General features: G+C 40.1%; 1 long non-coding RNA gene across 1 annotated transcript; it reads left to right on the top strand.

Annotated features, from left to right (window-relative positions):
- The first annotated feature begins 13,215 nt into the window (after positions 1–13,215).
- On the top strand, positions 13,216–20,021 carry LOC140322005 (uncharacterized). The gene is made up of 2 exons (XR_011919093.1): positions 13,216–13,349; positions 19,621–20,021. It is a non-coding gene; the product is annotated as an uncharacterized lncRNA (long non-coding RNA).
- Positions 20,022–24,562: the final 4,541 nt, after the last annotated feature.

Here is a 24,562-nt window from a genome sequence, read left to right as displayed (position 1 = left end):
GTGGTAAACAGCAGTGGCTGTGACTGTGTGAACCAATTTTCTCTGGGTTTTGGGCCTGTATAAAGGAGAAGTACTGGTTTGGAGGCCAGCTTTAAAGAAATGTTTTTCTACCCAGGAGGCTATTCATTTGCCTTGAATGTTATATTGCTGAGACCACCTCTGCCGTTGAAGACCATTTTGTTTGTGTGCCTTTTTTTCCACAATAAATACAAGCAATCTGGAGTTGCCTCATTACCACCAACCATTTGGTACTAATATTCATTCAGTCCTTTACACTTTTTCTTTCTTATCAAATTGAGCAGCTACTATCCTACTACAGGGAATATGTCCAATGATTTTCTTTATAGATGGCAACGACTTGATGATTTGTAGCCATAGCACTAAAAAGTGGGAATATCTGAAAGATGGCCAGGTATTTATGAGATTTATGGATTAAAGAGTTTCACAGCAGCAGGAGGAAATGACCGATCAGAAACACAAAAAGCACATATTCAATTTTATGTATTTGACTTTAGTGACACGTTAAAGAGGAAGTAAACTTAAAAGTTCCCAAAATAAAAATGCAGAGCAGTTGATTGGTCCTGTTATTTAAGTATATTTTTATCTAATTATCCGCATAAATAGGGAAATTGTATTCCTATCAATGCATATAGATATTCAATTAAAGAAGGTTCATGCACAAATAATAGCTAGTCATTCAAACAGTTTAATTAAGAAAACAAGGTAAGACAAAGTGCACAACAATATTGTCAGATATTTAAACACATAGGAACTTCAATCAATGATACATATATATCACATGGACATAGTTATTAGTAGTAACCCCTGTAATAATCTAGTAACTAAGTAATACACAATACATCAAATAACATAGAATGCAATTCAAGAATGTGTAATAGCTACCTGTATGGATGTTGATGGGTACTCCATGAGCCTGATTCCCTAAGAGCTCCCATCATTCCCCCTCTTTTTTTGTTATATCCCAGCTCCCCTTTTTATATATTTAAGTCCCATTAGGTAACATTGGGACTCCTTGATTGGTTAGTGGGTGTGTTTGGTACGATGACCATCAGTTGGCACCCACCCCAATAGATTGGGATTGGTTACTGTCATTTGATGAACCTCCCAACTAAATTTGATACAAGAATCTCTTGCTGGAATCTAAATGTAAGGGTCAACCAGAGGTCCAGCTGGGTTATCAACCCAACCCATCTGTTTGATTATGCATTCATCGTCTGCCCACTCTGGCTTGATGGATTAATTGCCCCTTGAGGGTCCTACTGGTAACCAGTTTGTTATGGGAACTAGATCTTGTGTACTGACATGTTTTATTATTTGTTTTGTTTATTGTTCCTTGGTTGACCACTGATAAGACATCCCCTAGGTGATCCAGATGGCCAGTACAAAGAAAAACAGGTTTCAACATTCCTGCACCTATACACATACCTATGCATACCTCTATATACATATACATATCTATTTACATATTCATAAACAATCTTGAGGTGTAACAGTCCGGAGGTTTCTTCCATCGGGTCCCGCATCATCCTGGTATCCATCTTCGGGCCAGTGCCCCAGGCACCGCCATCTTCTCGTCTTCTTCTGGGTTCTTCTTCCTAAGTCACCCGATACAGGCGCAAGATCAGGTGACGTAGTTTGGGAAAAGAACTTGCCGATCTCTCTGGGAATGCGTGAGATCGGCTTTTTATTCCCCTTTTGACGAAAGGGCTCTTTCTACGCATGCTCGAAATGCTCACCAAAGAGTCTCCCGGGATTCGTGACGTAGGTAAACCCAGGAGGCTTTGCTCGCTCAGTCATTCTCGATTGCCTAGGCAATCGAGAATTAAGGGGGCGGTACTGCACCCTTTTTTAAAAAAAAAATGTGTTGCACTTTAAAAAAAAAAAACAAACAGAATTTTTAACTTACATAAAAGGGTTGTTAACCCTTTCATGTAAAGTGAAAATTCTAAGTTTAGGTACGCTTTAAATATTGTTTCCAGTGCATGCAATACTGTAATCTGTAAGAAAGACCAAACCGTCCAAATGATAAATATTTATATAATGAATACATTGAAATACCTTTCTATTAGATAATTAAAAGGTGTATATGTGGGGTTGTTTTTGTATTTTTTGTGGTGTTTTTGGTACATGCCTTTGTGAGATGTCCTGGTATAACTGTTTAACACAGGGCCTGCAAGCTCTATACCTTAGGACCTCACCAATTCCAGAGTAATGTAGTAGTATTGTAGTTTGCAAAGAAAGAAAAACAATCAATATTATATGTGGTTTAACTACAAAATAATGAGGTTGATTTACCAAAGGAGGTTTCACTGTTCATTTGGCAACATGAGTTATCACCCTAAAAAGGAGTTTTCACTTAGTTTAGTAAATGTGGTAAAAATTAACTTTTCAATGAATTGTGTAAGAAAAAAAACATAAAACACAGATAAAGCCTATTCAATCAAAAATATTTATCACAGTATATTTATCACTTAGCTTAGTGAATCAGAATTCACCATGGAAAGATTAAACTTTACTGTGCTAACAGCCTATATTCCTTAAGTAACACCTCAATGATTCTGACATCTGAAAGTTTATCTTCTCATTTCTGTTGTAGTTTTTCAAACTTCCAACTGGTTTGTAGGTCCCCTAACAGGACCTAATGTACGGACATTAACGTTACCATTCTTTAGCTGAAGCATTATTAAGATTTGAGCATTATTTGTTACAACTCAAAACAATTTTAGATATATCAATGAGCATAAATAAAAAGCAATGCTTAGTAAAATGTCCACTTGGCCTTTATCTTAATAATGGTGATTATACTCAAAAAGTCCTAAATAATTGTGGATCTAGATTAAATTATCTAACATTTGCTTGATAATGCTTTATGTTATTTTAAAAAAATGTTTGCAAGATAAATGCACACACATAGTGCATAAATGCATCACAATAGTATACAGTATATTTATTCTTTCATTACAACATTCATAAGGATAAATGTGTAGTGGCGCAGGTTAAGACTCGTATGAAAATAAGAGATGTCCATGGCTGACCTGCGGCGACTGTACACATATTGACTGACTAAAGGCCACCCAGGATTTCATGAGCCACCTTTGAAGCTAACGCACTCCCATGCTCCAGGCTGTAACAGGACACTGTGATATTTCCTCACCACAATGCATACTTCCATAGTAGGAACCTGACATGCTTATGAATGCAGATAAAGCTGCAAATATCCTTGTACTTTAAAGGGTTGGGGAAATAATCTGAAAATAATGCAAACACATTTTTTTACTATTTTTCACAATAATAATATACATGGCGTAATCATCAGAAAGTGACTAATTTTTTCTAGACATTTTGTTAATGTATTGCCAATCCAATCTGCTTCACTGAAAAAAAACTTGTATACTGGGCTCAGTAGCTGAAGCTTAAATTGCCAGATACATTTGAATGACCAGATGAATGACACTTGCTTTGCTTGGGATGGATGCAGCCTAAAAGAAAACACCTTCTCCAGTGCTCTCTTTTTAGAAAACCTCTGTAAGACTAGTGAGTCAGTGACTTGTACCATGCAGCTGTGGTTTTTTCTATACATATTAAAATTATAAAAAGTATATGTGTAAACCAATTTTTATTGTTATTTGATAAAATAAGTATGTACTATTAAAAAATATGTATGTGTGTAACAAAGATACATCACATATTTTAGAAAGAAAGAAAAAAACAATACAAAATATAAAACCCAAGTTGAAAACAATCATTCCATAGAAAATTAATATAATGTTGCATAGAGAAATATCCAGCACAGTATTTAGCATAATATAGAAGATAATTGTCCATAACAGGTAAGACAGTTACACATTTCGTTGATCAACTCCACTTCTTCAGACAGAAAAAGCTAGAATATTAAAACACCACTAACAAAAATCTATCAACTTATTCATGTTATAATACATAAATATAACTACCCAATGCTGGCAAACTGGTACAATAAAATCGCCATCAAGGGATACCTATGATTTTTATATAAGTATAGTAATAGAAATCACATTCATTATATGTCCTAATTGATCACAATTCATACAAAGGTATTTTTGCATTCCCTTATTAAGTCCAAAGAAGATTTAAGAAGATGTTGAAGGAAATTATTTTTAGACAATTGCACAAAATCAGAAGGAATATTATTATTAATAAACAGGATTTATATAGCGCCAACAAATAACACAGTGCTGTACAATAAATAGCGGTTTCAAATGATGTACGAATACAGACAATGACCCAGGAGGAAAGGACCCTGCCCCGGAGAGCTTACAATCTAGTAGGTAGGGGAATTAGCACATAATAGGAGAGGAGATATGTAGTGGTGGGAAGCAGTGACGGTTTCAAATGAAAGAAGAAGATGGGTATGTTTAAAAAAAATGGGTTTGAGTGCTCTTTTAAATGAGCAAGAAGTAGGAGCAAGCCGAATAGGACAAGGAAGCCATGCGTGTCTTGTAGCCGTGCGTGTGATGAGGTTATGGGTGAGGAAGTCAGTTGCAGGTCATCAGAGGAGTGGAGAGAGCTGCTGGGGGAGTATTTATTTACCAGGTCAGAAAGATAAGTTGGACAAGAACTGTGGAGGAATTTAAAGGCAAAGCACAGGAGCTTGAATTTGAGTCTATGGTGAAATGGGAGCAAGTGTAGAGAGCTGCAAAGACATACCGCAGAAGAGGAGCGGTGGGAAGGATGGATGAGTCTAGCTGCAGCATTCATAGATTGGAGAGGAGGACGTTACAATCGTCCAGACGAAAGATAAGAGCGTGTACAAGCAGTTTGGTGGTCTCTGGGGACAGGTAGGGGCAGATTTTGGAGATGTTGCGTGGTTGAAAGTGGCAGCACCTAGAAATGTTCAACATTGGGGGTAAATGAGAGGGCAGAATCAAAGGTGACACCAAGACAACGTGCCTGAGGGAGGGCCGAAAAACAGTGTTGTTAACCATTAGAAATATGTCAGGGGGAGATTTGGAATTCGAAGGGGGGAGGGTGATAAGTTCTGTTTTATCCAGGTTGAGTTTCAGGATTAGGTCAGACATCCATGATGATATGGCTGACAGGCAGCATGAGACCTTATCCAGGACTGAAGGAGAAAAGTCAAGGGTTGACAGATAGATTTGAGTGTCATCAGCATACAGATGGTACAGTAAGCCAAAGGAGGATAAGAGATTACCGAGAGAGGAGGTGTACAGAGGAAAAAGAACCGGTGCAAGGACTGACCCTTGGGGACCACAAACAAGGAGGAGAGTGGGTGAGGAGGAGTTACCATTGAAAGAAACTTGGAAGGAGCGGTCAGACAAATAGGAAGCAAACTAAGCGAGAGCAGTGTCACTGATACCAATGGAGCCCATGATTTGTATTGGAAGGGGGTGATCAAAAGTGTCAAAAGCGGAGAAAAGATCAAGGAGAAAGAGGAGGGAAAGGTTTCCTCGAGACCTAGCTCTGAAGAGGTCATTGGCCCCTTTAGTAAGGGCTGTTTCAGTGGAATGGGCAGCTCAAAAGGATCTAACTTTAACCCCCTAGCGTTCCAATTCTCACAGTTTTTTGAAGCAAAAAGTGATCCTTTTTTTTTTGCATAGAAATTTTTCTTTATATTGTGGGCCTGTAATTCTTAGGATTAACTCCCGAGTATAATAAATATATTTATTTATTATATTCATAAATTATAATATAATAATTATAAATCATAAATATAAAAAATAATGAAATAATAGACCACAACAATGTATCTTAAAAAAACAATTTTATTAAAAATTTCTCACTGAAATTTTTCAAACAAGGGTGCAATATTATTGTATATAAATAATAATATAAATTAAATGCAGATTTAAAAAAAAAAAAAATTACATTTTTAGTGGACATCCGGGGTGTGGTATATTTTGAAGCAGGGTGCTGCACAAAGTCCAACATCACAGTCAGGACAGTAGAACCTGGTATCCTTGCGTTTCTTCCTTCCCCTGTCAACGATCTTTGAGCAGCTAACCACGCACATCCTTGTAGGTGCTGCCTTTTTCTGGGTTGGTGGGATGTATTCAATGAAGTGACGACCGGTCAGGCGTTCTGGGTTGACATTGGTGGAAGCATGACGTCCAGGTCTATTCATAGCCACTGATGGTGTTTGGTGGTTCTTGACCATTGATTCGGAAACTTGCAAAATGAAGTCTGAATGATTCACAGGCCTCTGACTATTTTTTTGTTACAGAATGTAGGCATTCCATAGGCACTGCTCAACAAGATGCCTGAAAATCTTCTTGTAGTACTTCCTTTGCCGTTTCCTCATTGCTGGGTAGAATGTCATGACTTAGTCAGCTCTGTCGATACCTCCCATGGTGTTGTTGTAGTCAATCACCACCTGTGGCTTCATCACTTCTTTCCCACGTTTTGTGTGTACCAGAACAGTGGAGGCATCATGGACAGTACTCATCAGGCACACATCTTTCTTGTCACGCCATCTCTGGGCCATCATCTTTTCTTTCTGCCAGGCAACAATTTCTCCTGTCTTCAGCTTCCCTTTTGCAAACAATGACAGCAGGTTGCACCGGTTAGCCCAAACGGTTCCATAGGCATCCTTTCTGTGTTGCAGAAGGAACTCATAAAGCTCAGGAGAGGTGTAGAAATTGTCAGTTGTGACACAATAGCCCTGATCTAGCAATGGCTCAATGAGGGATAGCACTGAAGATGTTGCCAATCCATAATGGCTGTATCTGGGGTTGAACTGTGTCCCTTTTCCAGTGTACAGTACTGTATTCTAAATGAAGCCAGATGAGGATTCACACAGCATATACGTTTTCATGTCAAATCGTGCCCTCTTTGACGCAATATACTGCACCCAGCTGAGCCTCCCCTTGTAAGCCATTAGACTTTCATCAATGCTGACATCTCTTTCTGCCACATAGGTTTGCTGGAAATTTTGTGGAATCATCTGAGACACTTCCCAAATTTTCTTGAGTTTTGGTGCAGGAAGGGTAGTCTCATCAAATTCTTCATTGTTTGCGAAGTGCAGGTACTTCATTATGAGGGAAAAGCGGTATTCTGGCATGACTGTACCCAGAATGGAGTGGCAAGTATTTTGTTCTTGGACCAGTACCACTTCTGCACAGGTTTTCCAACAACTCCCTGCAGGATCACCAAGCCCAAAAACAGCCAAATGTCATCCTTGGTCACAGGTTCCCACTTTCTGCTTCTTGCAAACCTCAGGTTTGGAGCACCTTGTTGTTGTCCAGCGTACCTGCATAAAACAAAATAAAAATTGTATTTTAGGACATGTTTTTTTATAGTGTGGTGAAGGTTGCAAGTAATATCCTAGCAAACACAGAGCAGCATAAATGTTTGCATAACATTTTTTTTTTAAAGTTAAAAAACACAGAGCAGCACACATGTTTGCACTAAAAAATTTGCCAAAAATTTCAAAAAGTTAGCAAACACAGAGTAGCATACATGTTTGTCACCGCAACAATTTTTTTCATAACTTCATCGGTCAAAAACAACTTGTATGCCAGGGGGTCGTCGCATTCAGCCTCAATTTTCATCCCAGGTGCGCCGGTGAATGGAAATCTTGGCGGTGCTGCCTGGTCTGCTTCAAGGTCAATAGGACACCATGTGGGCACAGCACTGACCTCAGGTCCAGAATCATCTCTCAGTTCACTTTCGCTGTCTGATGACAAATTTCCTGATGAATCACTATAGCTCTATTCCACAAGGGACTTCAAATCGTATCGCTGCTTTTAAATTCTTCCAAAACAGTGACGGCGAGATCCAGCAATCAGTCAGGAACAATCAAGGTCAAAGACAAAGTGATGAAATGATACATTCAGAAGTTATTTTTAAGTCATCAAAAGGTCAGATCAATGGGCAATGATGCTTGGTGCACTAAAATGTGTTTTTATACTTTTACTATGTGTTTTTTACTGTAAAAAAAAAAATTAAAAGCAGATTACATAGTAAAACCTTTCCTAGATGGTCCAGCTATTCACTCATACTTGCCCTCTTCTGGCAAAAAACTTTTGCAGCGAGATCTGTGGTAAAAAAAGGTAGCAGAGTAAAACCAACTGACCAACCAACCAGCTAATTGAAAGCCAGAAATTTTTACAGATCAATAGCATTCAGCTTTATATACATCCTTAATTTTAAATACTGTGTACAGATTTACAGGCATAATGATAGGAGTGCCAGACATGGTATACTTGCATTATAACAAAGGTGTATGTTACCTAAATAATAGTTCGTTCACTAAACGTATGTCGTTGTTCACAATTTTATTTGCATTTTTGAAATTTTCGTTAAAAAATAATCAAAATAGAAAAATTAAACCCTGGCAGAATGGTATGCAGAAAGTAGTATTGTAAAAAAATCACAGAAATACTCCAGCTTCCCTGTGGCTAACATTACAAAGAGTGTGTGGTATAGCAATTGACTGTACCAAAACAAATATCACACAAAGGTAGCCAAATGTTAAATGTGTGCATGTTTTACGTTTTTTTTTATTCAACATTTCTTTTTAAATATTTGCTGACCCCTAAAATGTTTATGGCTTTAAACATTTTCTTAGATTTAATGTCAATAATTACACTCTTATAGAGAAGTATTTGTTTAAATATCTTTAATTTCGCTTATTTGTAATGATGATACTCTATAAACCAAAAAAAGTGGTTTCATGTTTCCATTTTTGTGCCCAGATGCAGTTCCCATTATTTATACTGGGCACAAGCTCTCCACATGGGGGACTGGATTTCAATGTTCTCTCTTAAAAATGAAAATACATGGCACCACCAAAGATGCCAAGAACAACAGTCAAAAAGGAAATAACTTGATTTGCCTACAAGGGACCATAGTGGTATGTGTTTCTAGGGTATAATTAACAAGATTCCATTACAGGGAATAGGCTTTAACGCTAGAAAACATGTAGACTCTATGCTTTTTAAGAATATTTTAGCATGTCATCAAAGAATGTGGGCAAAGAGGCATGGTTTGATTTTGCTGTTCCATCATAGTTTAACGCCAAATATATCCAACCCTGCCACATCCTATCTGTCAGACTCATTGGCTATGGAAAAAAAAAATCTAACTTTTAGTAAAAGAAAAAAATATGCTTCATAGGACTGCAGTAATCTATTTCACTAAATGCTTCAAGCAGGAAACAACTCTATTAAAGGGAAAAGAAGATGAAGCTGCAAACATGTCAATTCACTTTTATGCTCTATAGACCTATACAAAGAATTTGTCTGTCATTTATAGTAATTAGATGTTTTTTTTTTAATTTGTCAATTTCTTTTAGATGTATTATGTTGATAGAACATAAATTTATCTTTATAGAGGAAGTTTTGCAGCTGATTCTGCAGCTTACACTACTGCTACTTAACCCCCTGGCGTTCTAATTCTGTCCATATTTTCATGCAAAAAGCATTACATTTTTTTGCATGGAAATTTATTTTACATTGTAGGCCTATAATTCTTAGAAATAACTCACCAAAATATGTCTAATATTTAATACATTTAATAATAAACTTTAAATAAAAAAAGTATCCATAAAAATACTAAAACCTGTGTATATATATATTTATATATTGTAATAAGATTTCTTTGTATTGGATTCAATACAGTTATTTTGTATTGAATCCAATCCAATACAAAATTGTTTTAAATTCCCTCCGCGGCTCCCGCCTGCACCGACATCACCGGCAAACTCCGGAGAAAGTCTCTGCAGTCGCCGTCTGAAGATCGGAAGAAGAAGAGGTGTCCCGAGGACCTGCAGAAACGAGCAGGATGCCGGGGGATGCCAAGGGAACAAGGTAAGTGTTTTTTTTAATGTTTTTGGCGACCCCGAGTGTCACTTGGGATTACCGCTTTTAGCAAGTAAAATCGAACCCCGAGTCACACTCGGAAATACCGCTCGGGGGGTTAAAGTAGACCTAAACTCGAATTTTTACTTGTACTATGTAAAGTAATTATATATATATATATATATATATATATATATTTATATATTTTTATACTGCATGCACAGAAGAGGCATTTTACTTCAATGAGGGGAAAGAGATGCTAATCTCATGCATGTGCACTGAGACACTTTTTTCTCTTTTACAGCAGGCTTATATCACCTCATCTCGCACCTGCACAGTGTGAGATCAGATGACGTACACAGAAAAATGCTGAAGATGGCAGAACTCTGCGTTTCCTCCCACGAGTCCCTCACAGTCCTGAAATTCATCTTCATCCTGGCGCGGGACTCGATCGAAGAAAGCTCCAGCGCGATCGAGGGATCTGCGGAATTAAGTGTGATTTTTTTATTTTTAAGTTTCAATAATTACACAGAACACTTGTGGATTTCAGCATAGCTTTGCTTGATCTAAGTGCTCATGAAAATCATGACCACCAATGAATTATCAAGTCAAACAAACTTTTGGGACATCGTTTTGTCCAGTTAGGAAGTGTAAGTGATTGTGAATCTATTTCACCAGCTTTGGTGCAAAAAATAGCAACAGGAAAGGCAACAAAAAGCCACCCCCTAAAGAGGGATCGGCCACATTCCATTTCTCTATCCTAATTCTTCTTATCTGCTTTTTTTATCAGTCTTGCAGTTTCTTGTACTGTTTTCCACTGCTTGAGCTATATAGTAGTATGAGGCAGTACCTGCAGCTCACTAATGGCACATGTATACATGCCGTCTCAAGGCTTGTTGTGTTTCCCAGCACAGTCTCAAGAGATTGGAACAGATGCCAGGTGACAGGCCCTTACACGAGGAGAGCTATGACAAAGAAGAGCAACAATCCAGAGGCTGGACTGTTATCTGCATCTTCATGTTGTGAAAAACAGGAGGAGCACTGCCAGCATTCTATTAGTGCCCTGTTCCCTTCACATATAAAAACAGGTTCATACTGAGTCTCTGTAACAGACATCAAAGTGTTTGAGGATGCATTAATGTTATGATATCTGCAGTTTTATCTAGAATGACCAGTTGGTAATGGGGCAGTGATAGTCTAGGGATGTAAATATATAGAGGACCACACAGACCTCCATGTGCTGGCTAATAACACCCTGACTACTGTTTGATACCAAGAAGAAATCCTTGAACCCATTGCCAGACCTTATATTGATTCAGTGGAGTTCCTTCTAGTCCAGGACAATGACTGACCTTTTGTAGTCAGAATGTGTGGGTAGTTCCAGGATAATAAAGTATTGATATCATTGACCTCCCCCCCCCCACGGTATCTAGACCTAAATTCCATAGAGACCATTTATGACAGTATGCATCAAGTGTCTGATTCTGCCAAGTAGCTCACTGGTGGTGTCATCAATGGCTTGAATCTGCAAACTGATCAGAAGTATGCCCAGTCATTGTTCCATATAAACATGAGGAGGCCATACAAACTACTAAGCCACATAATGAGTTGTAAAGAAATCCATGCAAGTTTGATCGTTTTTTGGTCAGTTTTTTTATTTTCATTTTCAGTGTGATTTTGACTCCAGCCTGATTTAATGATTTTAGTTTCCTATGATTGTTCTTATGTCATTTTCTTCTCAATAAATTACACAATGTATACCAATTAAAATTTTCAACTTGAGATTTTTGGTCATCGAGATCTGATATCTTACTTTGGTGTTCCCTTCGATTTCTTGAGCAAGGTATAATCATTAAAGCTGTGTTTTATCACATTTGTGTGCTTATTAGCAGTTTATTACAATCCTGCTATAATATTACTAGCAATGCAATGAATAAAGCAGTCACATATGGTTACCCATACTTTGCATACCTTTGAAAAGCTTTGAAGTTTCTATTGAAAAGAAATAAAGGGGTTTGGGATTGTTTAATTCTTTTCTTCCCTTTTACATCAGAATTTACCGTTTTTAGTGATAAAATTAAAGTGAAACCTACACATAACTAGTCGGGAATCAGTAAAACGTTCAGCTTCTTATTAATGCAATAACTTCAAAATTATCAACAATTTGTTTTTTTGCCACTATTTTTGAAAAAAAAAGCAGTTTTTGTCACATCTGTCAGTGAAGCCTTGGTAAATACAGTATGCATTGAAAAGATAATCTTCTGGCAGCTTTAAAAGAAAAGGATCTTAAAGGGGAACTTCCACCCACATATACACCTAAAACAATATCTATATACAAAATACATTAAAGGCTGTAAATTTAACCTTTCATGCAGTCTACTGATAACTTGCATCCTTCTGAACATTTCATCCATCCTTGTTTTCCCTACACCCTGTCTTGACTATTGCACCTTGGCTTTTATCCCTATTCTATAACATCAGGATGCACATGATCGGTATTCAGTACTGACTTTACACACAGGTTAGCAAATCATTCAATTCGAAGTGGCATAGCATGTGGCAGCTACACACCTACCATGTGGCCACTTGGCAATCTAGCAGTTTATAAGCTAGACCACCCATACCATGCCTGCTTTAGCAGTAAATTATTTGCTACTACATACTGTGGTTGAAGACCCTAATTTATTATCACCTTTTTGTGAATATGGAAAACAAGAGGATAAAGGGCAGAATGGTGCAAAGTCTGACTAATGCACTGCTTAGTAATATAAAATAGAGGTTCTTCCTCTCTAAAACTGAAAAATTCCTTACTAACCCCTTGGGTAAGTCAAAAATAAGTATTTGTGCTACTCTGCTGGGGTTACTGTGTTTTAGCAAATTTCAGGGCCCTGGACTCTGAAATGGGAAGGAAGGTACTTGGTGGACCTTCCCATTCCACCCTGGGCACATGTGTTCATGTGCAGTAAAGCAGCCCATTAAATTTTAAAATGGTGCATGCACTGTTTTTTAATTAGCCGAATTTTTTAATATTGTGGTGCAGCACAGGTCCATCATAGAGTGCATAGTTTTGTGTGTACTGTGCAGTGCTGCACAACACATAAAGTTGTGCTCATAAGTTGGAAGCCTTAGTGAATGAAGAGCATTATGCTTTTATGAGTTAGAATTACTGAATTCTATTTTGTTTCTTTACATGAGGCTGGTAACATTCCCGACTATACTGTTTTTTCAGAAAGACAGAGTAAAATGAAAAGGTAGTGGTGTCTGTCTGTATGTGGGAAGTTGTCACCAACCTATGTCTAAATGAACCTGATTGCATATGCTCAGTTTGCACTGCACTTCGCACATGCTCAGTGTGTAGCCTTACTCTGCACATGCTCAGTGCAAGCTCCAGAGACTGGGGCGGCACTATATGAAGGCTCCCTGAATTCCTTCCAGTGTGGATTGATCGTGACAACTTCCTGATTCCTGTTCCTGCTCCTCGCTACATGCATCCTCCGCTCTCCATTTGATCATCCGTGTATGACTTCCAAGGTTTGTCTGCAAGCTATTATCACTACTGTTTATCTGCAAAGTCATTGGACATTTACCAACACTGTTATCTGCCCAGTCATTGGACATTTACCACTACTGTTTATCTGCAAGAACATTTATCACTGTATTTTCTGCAATTAAACTAGAAAGGACATTTACCCCTGTTAACCAATACCTGTGTGTGTGATCTCCCAGTTAATCACCATCAAGATTCCCTCAAACAGAGCTCTCCTTTCTGAAGGCTGACAGAAGTGATATGAAAGTGAATGTGAAAGTAAAAAATTGTTGATGGAGCAAGTGATGAGGTTGATACATTACATTATAGGGTGGAGTTACATATGGAGATGCATAATACACAGTTAATTATTGGAGTCTGCTGTGGTCCCCCCAGTTCTAAAGAAGAGATAGAGAATTAGCTACTTAGACAGATAGAAAGGGCTGCACAGGCTGGAACAGTGGTAGTTGGGTGATTTTAACTACCCTAATACTGAGGTAATGGCACAGCTAGTACAGCAAAAAGGCGTACATTTATGAATTAATTTGATAAAAAAATTTTATGGTGCAGTTTATAGAAGCCCCAACTAGAAATGATACTCTGCTGGACCCTCTGAGTCATTTGACAGTTATAAAGAATATAGCAAAAGATGTAAAAAGAAAATCAAATGTAAAATATATTTATAGCATAAAGATCAGTTCTGTAGGCCCTTAAGGGATGTCTTGGAAGTGATTACCAGGGATAAAGAAAAGACGGATTTATGAAACAGTTTTTTTAGCTTTGTGTACACAAAAAATGGTGGAAATCAAGTCCAAAATGTAAAAAGCAGTGTCACACAAGCCACAATGGCTCCAAATTGATAATATCGACTAACAGTTAAAATAAGGGTTTATAAGCACCTTGACCTGATTTATTGATATGATCCAGGAACTCAAGCAGCTGAGCTCTATTATTTTAAAGCCATTGTTTCTAATATTTAGCAACTCTATAATCAAAGGCATGGTACCAATGAATTGGTGTAAGGCCAATGTGGTACCTATCTTTAAAAGGGAGCAAAGTGGCCAATGACCTTATTAAAGCTAAGTCACAAGTGAACTTTTCCCTCCTCCTTCTCCTAGATCTTTCCTCTGCTTTTGACACTGTTGATCACCCCCTTCACAATCAAATCATGAACTCCATTGGTATCTGTGACACTGCTCTTTCTTGGTTTGATTCCTACCTGTCTGACTGCTCCTTTCAAGTTTTTTCTATGGTAATTCCTACTCTCCTCCCTGGTGTTCCCCAAGGGTCCTTGGACCAGTTTTCTTTTCTCTGTACAACTTGGCAAACTCATATCCTCCTTTGGTTTACAGTACCATCTGTATCCAGATGACACTCAAATCTATCTTTCCACTTCTGACTTGTCTCCCTCAGTCCTGGATAAGATTTCTGGTATTCCATTAACTCGACTTTCTCCTCTACAAGCTATTATGTATGCTTTAGCCAGACTTATCCATCCTTCCCATCACTCTCCTGCTTCTGCTGCATGTCCTTGTGATTCTCATCATTGGCTTCCATTTTACCTTAGAATCAAATTCAAGCTCCTGTGCTTTGCCTTCAAATCCCTCCTCAGTTCTTGTCCCTCCTACCTTTCTACCATGATGGAAAAATAAACCTAACTGTGCTCTTCACTTCTGCAACGACCTACTGATGACTTCCTCACTCAAATCTTCATCACCTTCATGGTTCCAAGACTTTTCTAGGGCTGCCCTGACTATATGGAATGGTATTCCTTAACCTATTGGGCTTGCTCCTAGTTTCTGCACACTTAAAAGAGCCCTTAAAACCCATCTTTTCAAACTTCCCTCGCCATCTTCTTCTGTCTCTTAAACCCTTACTACTCATCCATCAATCCATGCACAGAAGTAGTCTTTTTGTTTTACTTACATAAGTGCACTTAGTGTAATCTCCTCCCCTATTTATACTTTTTTTTAATCTTTCTCCTTGCTATGCTGTGTACCCACAATAGATAATCATTGCCTCAGATAACCAGCTGTGGACGTTGGGGGGGGGGTAATTGTCGCACGTGTACAGAGGTACCCTGACTTTGTTCATTCATCAACCACCCATTGATAAACAGTCATTCTAATTTACTGCACTCAGACTTTTAAGCTTGCACACAAGTACACCCTTGATAGGTTGCCAGTACCTTGTCTGCATCCCTATCGTCAAAAACGGACTTCTCTTTGTCTGGGGAAAGCCAGTGCTACCTTGGCCCATTGCCATAGGTGCTTTTATGAGTTTGGTAATAATAGTAAAATAAAGTTGGCTCATGTTCGTTCTTTTGCTGTCAGCGGGAGCATAACATTGATTACATTAAACATTGATTAACTGATTTTGAATAAAATAAGTCAGAAATTGCACCACATTGTGGATATTCCATCATGTTTTTACAACTTCTACAAGAAGCTTTACATTATTTAGTATAGCTCTTGTAGAGTGGATACTATATGGACCTATTACCTTGGACCCCAAATGCTTCACCTCTCCTCTAAAGACAGAAAAATCCTAGAGGTCCCGGCAGTCTTGGGGACATCGGCCTTGCACAAAAAAAGCGTATGCTGGCAGTTTAATGAAGGAAACTGTTGTTTCGGAGCAGGTTGCCTGTTCAAGCATGAAGGCTTTGGATGTGGGGATTCCCACCGTGCTGCGCAATCTTTCAGATTTGGGGGGGATGTTTCAGTGGGGAGGCTGCCAATTGGTCGGACCAATGCAGGTAAAAAAGATGCGCACAGTTTTTGGAAGAAGAATTTAGGGTAGGCTTCCGGATTCTGTGTTCATTAGTATATCGGCGAGGCATTGTCCGGAAGTGGTGTTTGGTACCCTATATTTCATTTGATGCAGCAATTCGATGGGTACAAATGTATGGTAGGGGATCTGTGATGGCAAAAGTTGACAGCTTTTAGGCTGTTGCCAGTACACCCAGAAGGCTTGCACCTGTTGGGTTGTACCTGTAAGGGGGATTATTTTCTTGACCAGTGATGGGGATGCTCTATCTCATGTGCATATTTTGAAAAATTTATTTCATTTTTTGAATGGGCAATGAAGGGAGTGGTGGGGATAAATTCATCAATACATTATTTAGATGATTTTTTTTATGTATTGGTCCCCCAGAGAGTAGAGTGTGTGTGGTATTGCTAGCCACACTGCAACATCTGGCTGAAGTTTTTGGGATACCGTTAGCACCAGAAAAGACGGGGGGTCCAGATATGACTACAGTCTTTTTGGGCATTGAAATGGATTCTGCGGCAATAGAGTGCAGGCTGCCTGGGGATAAGTTGGTGGATTTGAGATGGGTGGTGAAGGAAGCTTTGGAACATAGGAAGATGCATCCAAAGGGAGTCCAATCATTATTAGGAAAGTTGAACTTTGTTTGTTGGATTATGCCAATGAGTAAGTATTTAGCAGGAGGATGGCAGCAGCGACCGCGGGAGTGCGGTCTCCTACTCATTATGGTAAGAAGGCCCCATCAAAAACTTTGATATGCATCTGTTCACGAATGCGGCAAGTTTTAGTGGCTTTGAGGTTTATTTCGCGGGCAAGTGGAGCACTGGGGCGTGGCTGAGCACCTGGCGGGAGGCAGGCCCTTTGACTAATCTGGTTCTGTTTGAAATGTTCCCCATTGTTGTGACAGTGGAATTGTGGGGTGAAGAGTTGGGGAACAAAAAGTAAAGCTTCATTATGACAATTTTTGGGGTTGTACAGGCACTTAATACGTTTTAGGCTTCCTCCCCACCAATTGTGTGTCTGTTGAGGCAACTGATTTTGTTGTGTATGCAGGCTAATATTTTTTGAAGTGGTGAAGCATATTCCTGGGGTGCAAAACTCTATTGCAGATTCTTTGTCTCGTTTTCAGTGGGACCGAATTTGTGGAACGTTGTCCTGGAATAGTCGCTGGGTTAGTTTGCAGGTCGGTGAGTGTGACAACTTGAAGCGCATACTCAGTGGTATTGTTGAAATAGGAAGAATGGTGTCAGGGGACCTGGATCGCGGGGGGTGACATCTTCTGTTTTGGCAATCTTTGGGCTCAGGGGGTTTCGTTAGCAGTGGTAAATAGAAAAATAGCAGAGTTGGCTTTTTTATTGAAGCTACACATTTAAGGGCACATTACAAAAAACTTCTTGGTGAAACTGGCTTTAAAGGTTTTTAGACGTTGTGGATAAACGAAGGCCGGTTACGTTTGACTTGTTGGTCAGGTTCTTGGGATCATTGGGGGTGGTTTGTAGTTCACAATATGAGCAAATATTTTGGTGGCCTTTGTGGTGGCTTTTTTTGGAGCGTTAAGGATAGGTGAGATGGTTAACCCGTCAAAACATAAACATGGGGGGTAATGGTCAGGGATGTGGTGTGTAATGGTAAAGGGGTGCAGTTATTTACAGGAGGGTCAAAAACAAATCAATTGGGTATGGGTGCAACTGTTTTCCCTGCCAGGGTCGGTGGCATGTCTGGTCCAAGGGGTTCAACGGTTGTTGGAGGTACGGCCGGTGGGGGAGGCCCCTTTTTGGTATATGCAGATGGGATTCTTTGTCCCATTTCCAGTTCGTATCAGTTTTTAGGAAGTGTTTGGAAAAAGTGGGATGTCAAGATTATGGTCTGTTTTTCTGCAGGAAGAGAGGGATGTCTCATGTGGATTTTAGGTCATTCTTATGTCCAACGGGGGCAAGGAGAAAGGATATTTGGCCCAATGGGTGTCAAATCAGGATTCCCAGAAAAACGGACACAGTGAGATATTTAGGAGTGCCAGGGCTTATATGGAGTCGGGTTCTTCCGGAGTTTCACCGGTTCGTTTGGCTTGACCGGCCTCCTGATGTTTTCGTGGTTCACGCGGGTGGTAATGACTTGGGGGTTCATTCTAATAGGGATAATATTCAGAACATTAAAGTGGATTTTTTAAGGCTGAGGGTAGAATTCCCTGGGATGGTTTTTGTATGGTCCAACATAGTAGCCAGAACCAGTTGGAGATTGGCAAAATTGGTGGAGCACCTTAATAAGGCCAGAATTAAGGTAAATAAAGAAATACGGTGTTTTGCGTGTAGAAACGGGGGATTGGTTGTCAGACATAAGGAATTGGAGGTAGATACCTGGAGGTATGTGCAAGGTAACGGGGTACATCTAATTGCGTTGGGCATGGATTTATGGTGCCTTGGGTTGCAGGATGGTATGGAAAGGGCAATTGGAGTGTGGAGGGGCGTCCAAGTGTAAGGTTTTATGCTGTGTAAGCATGATACTGGCTGGGAGCCAAAATATATCAGTTATTATCATGTTGGTAATACCATGAACAGCAAAAATGCGGTTGTGGTAAGGTCTAATTGTTATGTGGTATTTATGGTTTTTTTATAATGGTTATGTATAATAAAGAGAAGTTTATTTTTAATGAGTTTTGTACAATAAACGGCTGTCCAGCCAAGCAATTTTTCCAAAGGCGATGTGTAGTCTAAATCTTGGGGAAGGCTGGGTGGTACGGTAGGGGGGATGTTGAAGAAGGTAAGGTTAAAGGGGTGCTTGGGGCCTACCCTGGTCATGAAGATCATCTATATGATAGTTCCACGTAAAAACTGAAAAAAAATCCGACTAAATATAAATATGCTAGGACAGATTTGAGTTTTCTTCCTATATATTGTTGAGTTGCCACTGTTTAGAGGCCCTGTAGGCCTGACGTTGTTCAAGAATGTTGTTTCCCCAAGTTTGCTCCCATGAATTTCGTGTTATTATTCCAGTATTTTGCTAAAGAGCACTAAATATCCTGTTTTCTGCCCTTTATTAATATTTCTTTAGGTTCATGAATAATACTAAAAAGTATTTTTGAAGCATAGGGGTATGTTAGGTAGGGGGGATGTGTCCAGGCTGTCAAATAGTCTATAAATGTTACTGTTCATTTAATCTCACCTCATTTATATATTTGCTTTCATGATGCAGCTCAGTAATACATTCAGAGTTCCAACTAACAATATACTGTGTGTGCATTTGTCTCTATTACATTGCCAAAAGGAACTGATTTGTGAGAGCTAAACTCTTCACTAGGAAAAGAAAATGCTTGCCTGTAGGAACATACATGATGTGCACAGGGCAGTTACCTGTACCTGCTATCAAATTCCATTATTTGTTAGTTTAGACTGTGCAGAACAGAAAGCATTTACTAATTGACTTTTGTTCATTATTGGCCTTTTAGATTGTTATTATGTCTGGTGCACTATGAGTGGTTGTTATGAGAAATATCTTTGTTTTTCTTTGTTCCAGCTTTAACACCGGGAGACTGTTACATAAGAGACCAGACATTTGAGAAAATCACTCCGATGTAAAAAAAATCATTTTGCGCCTACATTATCCAAAACTGTGAGGCGTTTCCTTTTCAACAGATGGAGCCAATTGCAAGATGAAATCAGAAACTTGTAATTTTGGCAGCAGTCTGGAAACCTAGCTAAGAGACTTACTTATGTGTGGGGTCAAGGATGGAAAACAGCAATAGAAGGCAGTAAAGATATTTGCTTTTGTTTGAGCTGCAAAAAAAAACTGTAGAAAATTCAGGTGGTGTGTTTTGAACTAAATGCAATTCAGTTGCCAAATAAACCTATTGTAACATCCAAGTTTTTTAACTGGTCAGCCTGATTACAGCTGTAAATCCAAATTTATGTCACCAATGCAGACTCCTTAGAAACTGAAAGTATGCCAATACTGTTATAATAAAAAAAAAGTATGCTGCTCTCAATAACATGGGCAACGAAAATGTAACCTGTTGCAGGGGAAACAGTATTCTTGAAAGATGTAGACATCATTTCCCTTTTGTAAGAAAAAATAAATCATCTGCAGAACATGTAGAAAGTTATATTACATCATTTTAATTTCCATTCTATACATTTTAAGTTTGCAAGTTTAGTTTATTGTTCATGAGTAAGGGAGCTTTATGTTGGAAATTCAGGTTAGTTGAAAAAAATTCTAAACACACTGAATTTTACAAAAGTAAAATTCTCTCTAATACTCTCTAAAATCAAATTTTCTTTCAGTGACCTGTCTGTTTAGTAAATAACTGTCGTTCCTGCCCATGCTGCCAAGTGGTCTGTAAATCCTGTGAACAGCTCACTCCTAAATTTGCATGTTTTTGCCCCCTAAGCCACATCTTCTAATGCTTTTAAGCAGTGAAATCATTGCACCCAGCTTATGTAGCTGCCCAACTCTATATGACATAGTAGTACAGGTCAAATTTTTAATTGAAACATTTTTGTGTTTAATTTTTTTCTTGAGGCCTGAAAGCATGTTACTCCTTGTTTGTTTTCATTAGCTTTACTTCTAAAGTCTTTATTTTGGAATATTTTACAACCTGCGTGCAAAGAAGGTCAAATGGGGTTTCTCAATCATCATTTTTTTCTCATCATTATCTCAATCAGTTCCTCAATCATCTTCAAAAGGTTGTGAAAAAAATGAATAATGTTTCTTTCATCTTCTGTCTCCTTTTATTGTGGGCCTAAGCATAAAATGTTGCTTTGAATAAAGCATATGGGTCTATTGGGTGCCATGTAATCTACAGAACTGACTCTACCTTAGAAGACACAGCCCACCAGACTTTTTTATGCCCTAGCTGACACTAGTTTACTAGATTATGGAGGACTAAAAGGTATTTCATGAGGATGAGTCAATACTTTGGTTGGCCAGTACTCTTTAGATTGCTCTTAAGGACAGGAAAAAAAGATTGAGAACACCCCACTGATCACTTAGTAGCATATGCCTTATAGAAAAATCAAGAGGGTGATTACCTATTGCCAAATTTATGGACAGTCCATGGTAAATTTGGTCAAATACAGTTCCAAAAGACCTGGTTTTCCAGAAAATGGCAGGCAAAGTGACAGCAGGCGAATAGGATTTTTTGCATGATGGACAGCGTCCAGAAGGCAGCATATACATTAGGACATTGAGAAAGGGTGAATTCAACCCACTAGCAACAGTCTCTGCTGTCAAAACAGCAGAAGAATGCATTGCTATTTAATGTATGCACCCTTATTTAATTTATATAGCTGCATTTGTTTACGCTATTTATATATAATATTACTTGCTAGCTGGAATCATGACCTGGATGACATGTGTTAGGAATGCCACCCATAAAGTTGCAGACAAGTAGTGCTGTGATATTAGGCAAAATGATGGAGGATCAGAGATGGAGCGTGGGTCAGTGAGAGCAGTAGCAGTGTGTGGCCTCTAGTTAGCTATCGCTAGGGAGACTGCATTTATTAGTGTCATGGAGAGCTGGGTGTAGTGCATCATCAATGCCACTCAGAAGTGTGTAATACAATTTTCGTGAATGGAGTACTGACAGGCGGCAGCACCAGGAGTAGGCGGTGGGCCCTGAGACGGAGCGTGGACCGCATTGCTAACTGGCATCTAGAGCTGGGTGTAGTGCATCGTCAATGCCACCCAGAAGTGTACAATTTTAGTGAATGGAGTACTTACAGACAGCAGGAACAACAGCAGGAGGAGTAGGAGGTGGGTCCAGAGAAGGAGCAGGGACCACATTGGTGACTAGCATCTAGAGCTGGGTGTAGTGCATCATCAATGCCACCCAGAAGTGTACAATTTTAGTGAATGGAGTACTGACAGGTGGCAGCAGCAACAGCAGGAGTAGGAGGCTGTGGGCCCTGAGAAGGAACGGGGACGGCATTGGTTACTGGCATCTAGAGCTAGGTGTAGTGCATTGACAATGCCACACACCCAGAAGTGTGTAACACAATTTTAGTGAATGGAGTACTGACAGGCGGCAGCAGCAACATCAGGAGGAGGAGGAGGTTTGGGCCCTGAGATGGAGCAGGAACCGCATTGGTAACTGGCATCTAGAGCTAGATATATAGTGCATTGACAATGCCACCCAGAAGTGTACAACTTTAGTGAATTGAGCACTGACAGGCGGCAGCAGCAACAGCAGCAGGAGGCAGTGGGCCCTAAGTCGAAGCGTGGACCGCATTGGTAACTGGCATCCAGAGCTGGGTGTAGTACATTGACAATGCCACCCACCCAGAAAAGTGTAATACAATTTTAGTGAATAGAGTACTGACAGGCGGCAGCAGCAGCAGTAGGAGGAGGAGGCGGTGGGCCCTGAGACGGAGTGTGGAGCGCATTGGTAACTGGCATCTAGAGCTAGGTGTAGTGCATCATCAATGCAACCCAGAAGAGTACAATTTTAGTGAATAGAGTACTGACAGGCGGCAGCAGCAGCAGTAGGAGGAGGAGGCGGTGGGCCCTGAGACGGAGTGTGGAGCGCATTGGTAACTGGCATCTAGAGCTAGGTGTAGTGCATCATCAATGCAACCCAGAAGAGTACAATTTTAGTGAATAGAGTAATGGCAGGCAGAGCAACAGCAGCATAAGGAGGCAGTGGGTCCTGAGAAGGAGCGTGGACCACATTGGTAACTGACATCTAGAGTTGGGTGTAGTGCATCGTCAATGCCACCCTGAAGTGTGTAATACAATTTAAGTGAATGCAGTACTGACAGGCGGCAACAGCAGCAAGAGGAGGAGGCAGTGGGCCCTGAGAAGGAGCGTGGATGGCATTGGTAACTGACATCTAGAGTTGGGTGTAGTGCATTGTCAATGAAATACATTATAGTGAATGGTGTACCGACAGGCGGCAGCAGCAACAGCATCAGGAGGAGGAGGTGGACCCTGAGACAGAGCATGGAGTGCATTGGTAACTGACATCTAGAGCTGGGTGTAGTGCACCGTCAATGACACCCAGAAGTGTGTAATACAAATAATAGTGAATGGAAAACTGACAGGCGGCAGCAGCAACAGCATCAGGAGGAGGTGGTGGGCCCTGAGAAGGAGCGTGTACCGCATTTGTAACTGGCATTTAGAGCTGGGTGTAGTGCATCGTCAATGCCAACCCGAAGTGCGTAATGCAAATAGATGAAATTTGGGATTAGAAGAGCCAGACCAAGATGTTTTGTGCGCCAGCACTGTTGCTGTGGTCTGTGGTGCCAGAAGCGTTAGGAAGGTAGATGATATTGCTAGTTGGAATCATGAAGTGGATGACATGAATGCCAACCCTCAATCTTACAATACTTAGGTACCATTGCCTTTGCCTAATTTTTTCAGCTATCAGTGTGGCAGTACTGGGGTTTTTCATCTGCAGTTTGTTGGCCTCCCAGAAGCAGCAAAAATGTAAAGTAAATGGCAGGCATGACGCTGGCGATGAATGCCACCCCTGGATGTTGCGATAACTAGCGTAAAAATTCAACCGAGGCAGGCTCAGCTGACAGGATGTTTGGTGATAGACAGCCACAGACTCAGCAAAGGAGCAGTGTGGGTTCAGAGATGCATCTTGGCTGGCCAGTGAGTCCATGTGTCAGTCAGTGACATTTTCAGTGGGGAGATGATAGTTGTTAGTAACCCACCTTTCGTTCATTTTCAAAAAGGTGAGGCAATTGACATTTTCCGGCGACAGTCGTGAACGCTTGTCCGTTACCACTCCGCCAGCGGCACTGAAGGTTCTTTCGGACAGAACACTGGATGCCGGGAAAAAGAAAAAATGAAAAAGATGGCATACTCTGCCAACTGCGGACAGATTTCAAGCCTGTTGACCCAAAAATGAATGGCGTTACTACTGTCAGGACAGACATCCTCCTCATAACTGCTGTCGTCTACACCACCAGCCAGGAAAGATCCAGCGTAATCGTGCACCATGCGCTTTATCTGTTCTCGATGGGTATGCCCCTGCACTTCACTTGTTTGAGGTGGCCGCATAAAGTTTTGCCAGGCATCAAGAAAATCCCCCTTACCTTTGCCTACACTTTTGAATGTGTGTGCTACCACTATTGCTGCTGCTGCTTCCGCCGCTACAGGAGGATGCCGTGGAGGTGCTGTCCGCCTGAGCTCTCTCTATGGAATGTGGTGCGCAGAACTCCTCACACAGCCGGTCGCATAGTATTCTGCTCAGGCGGGTCATCTTTTCTTTCTCTTGCGCTGGGTTGGGTAGAAAGTCACATTTTGTAGAGATGATCCAGAAGGGTGGCCAGCCAGTAATCATTCCGGTTTTTGATGCTGCAAATGCGGGGACCCCTTTGTAGGCATCGCAACATGTGGACACACATATGAAAGAGGGGTTCCCTGGGCTCATCCGCCTCCTGTCCTTCAGTAGGCGCCAAAACATCTTCCACCTCATCACCCACCTCCTCCTCTTCAAGCTGCAGCAGTTCCT

This window comes from Pyxicephalus adspersus, chromosome 2 (assembly GCF_032062135.1).
Source record: "Pyxicephalus adspersus chromosome 2, UCB_Pads_2.0, whole genome shotgun sequence".
Classification (NCBI taxonomy): Eukaryota; Metazoa; Chordata; class Amphibia; order Anura; family Pyxicephalidae; genus Pyxicephalus; species Pyxicephalus adspersus.
The sequence above is the reverse complement of the archived record's forward strand: the minus strand, read 5'-3'. Positions and strand labels throughout refer to the sequence as shown.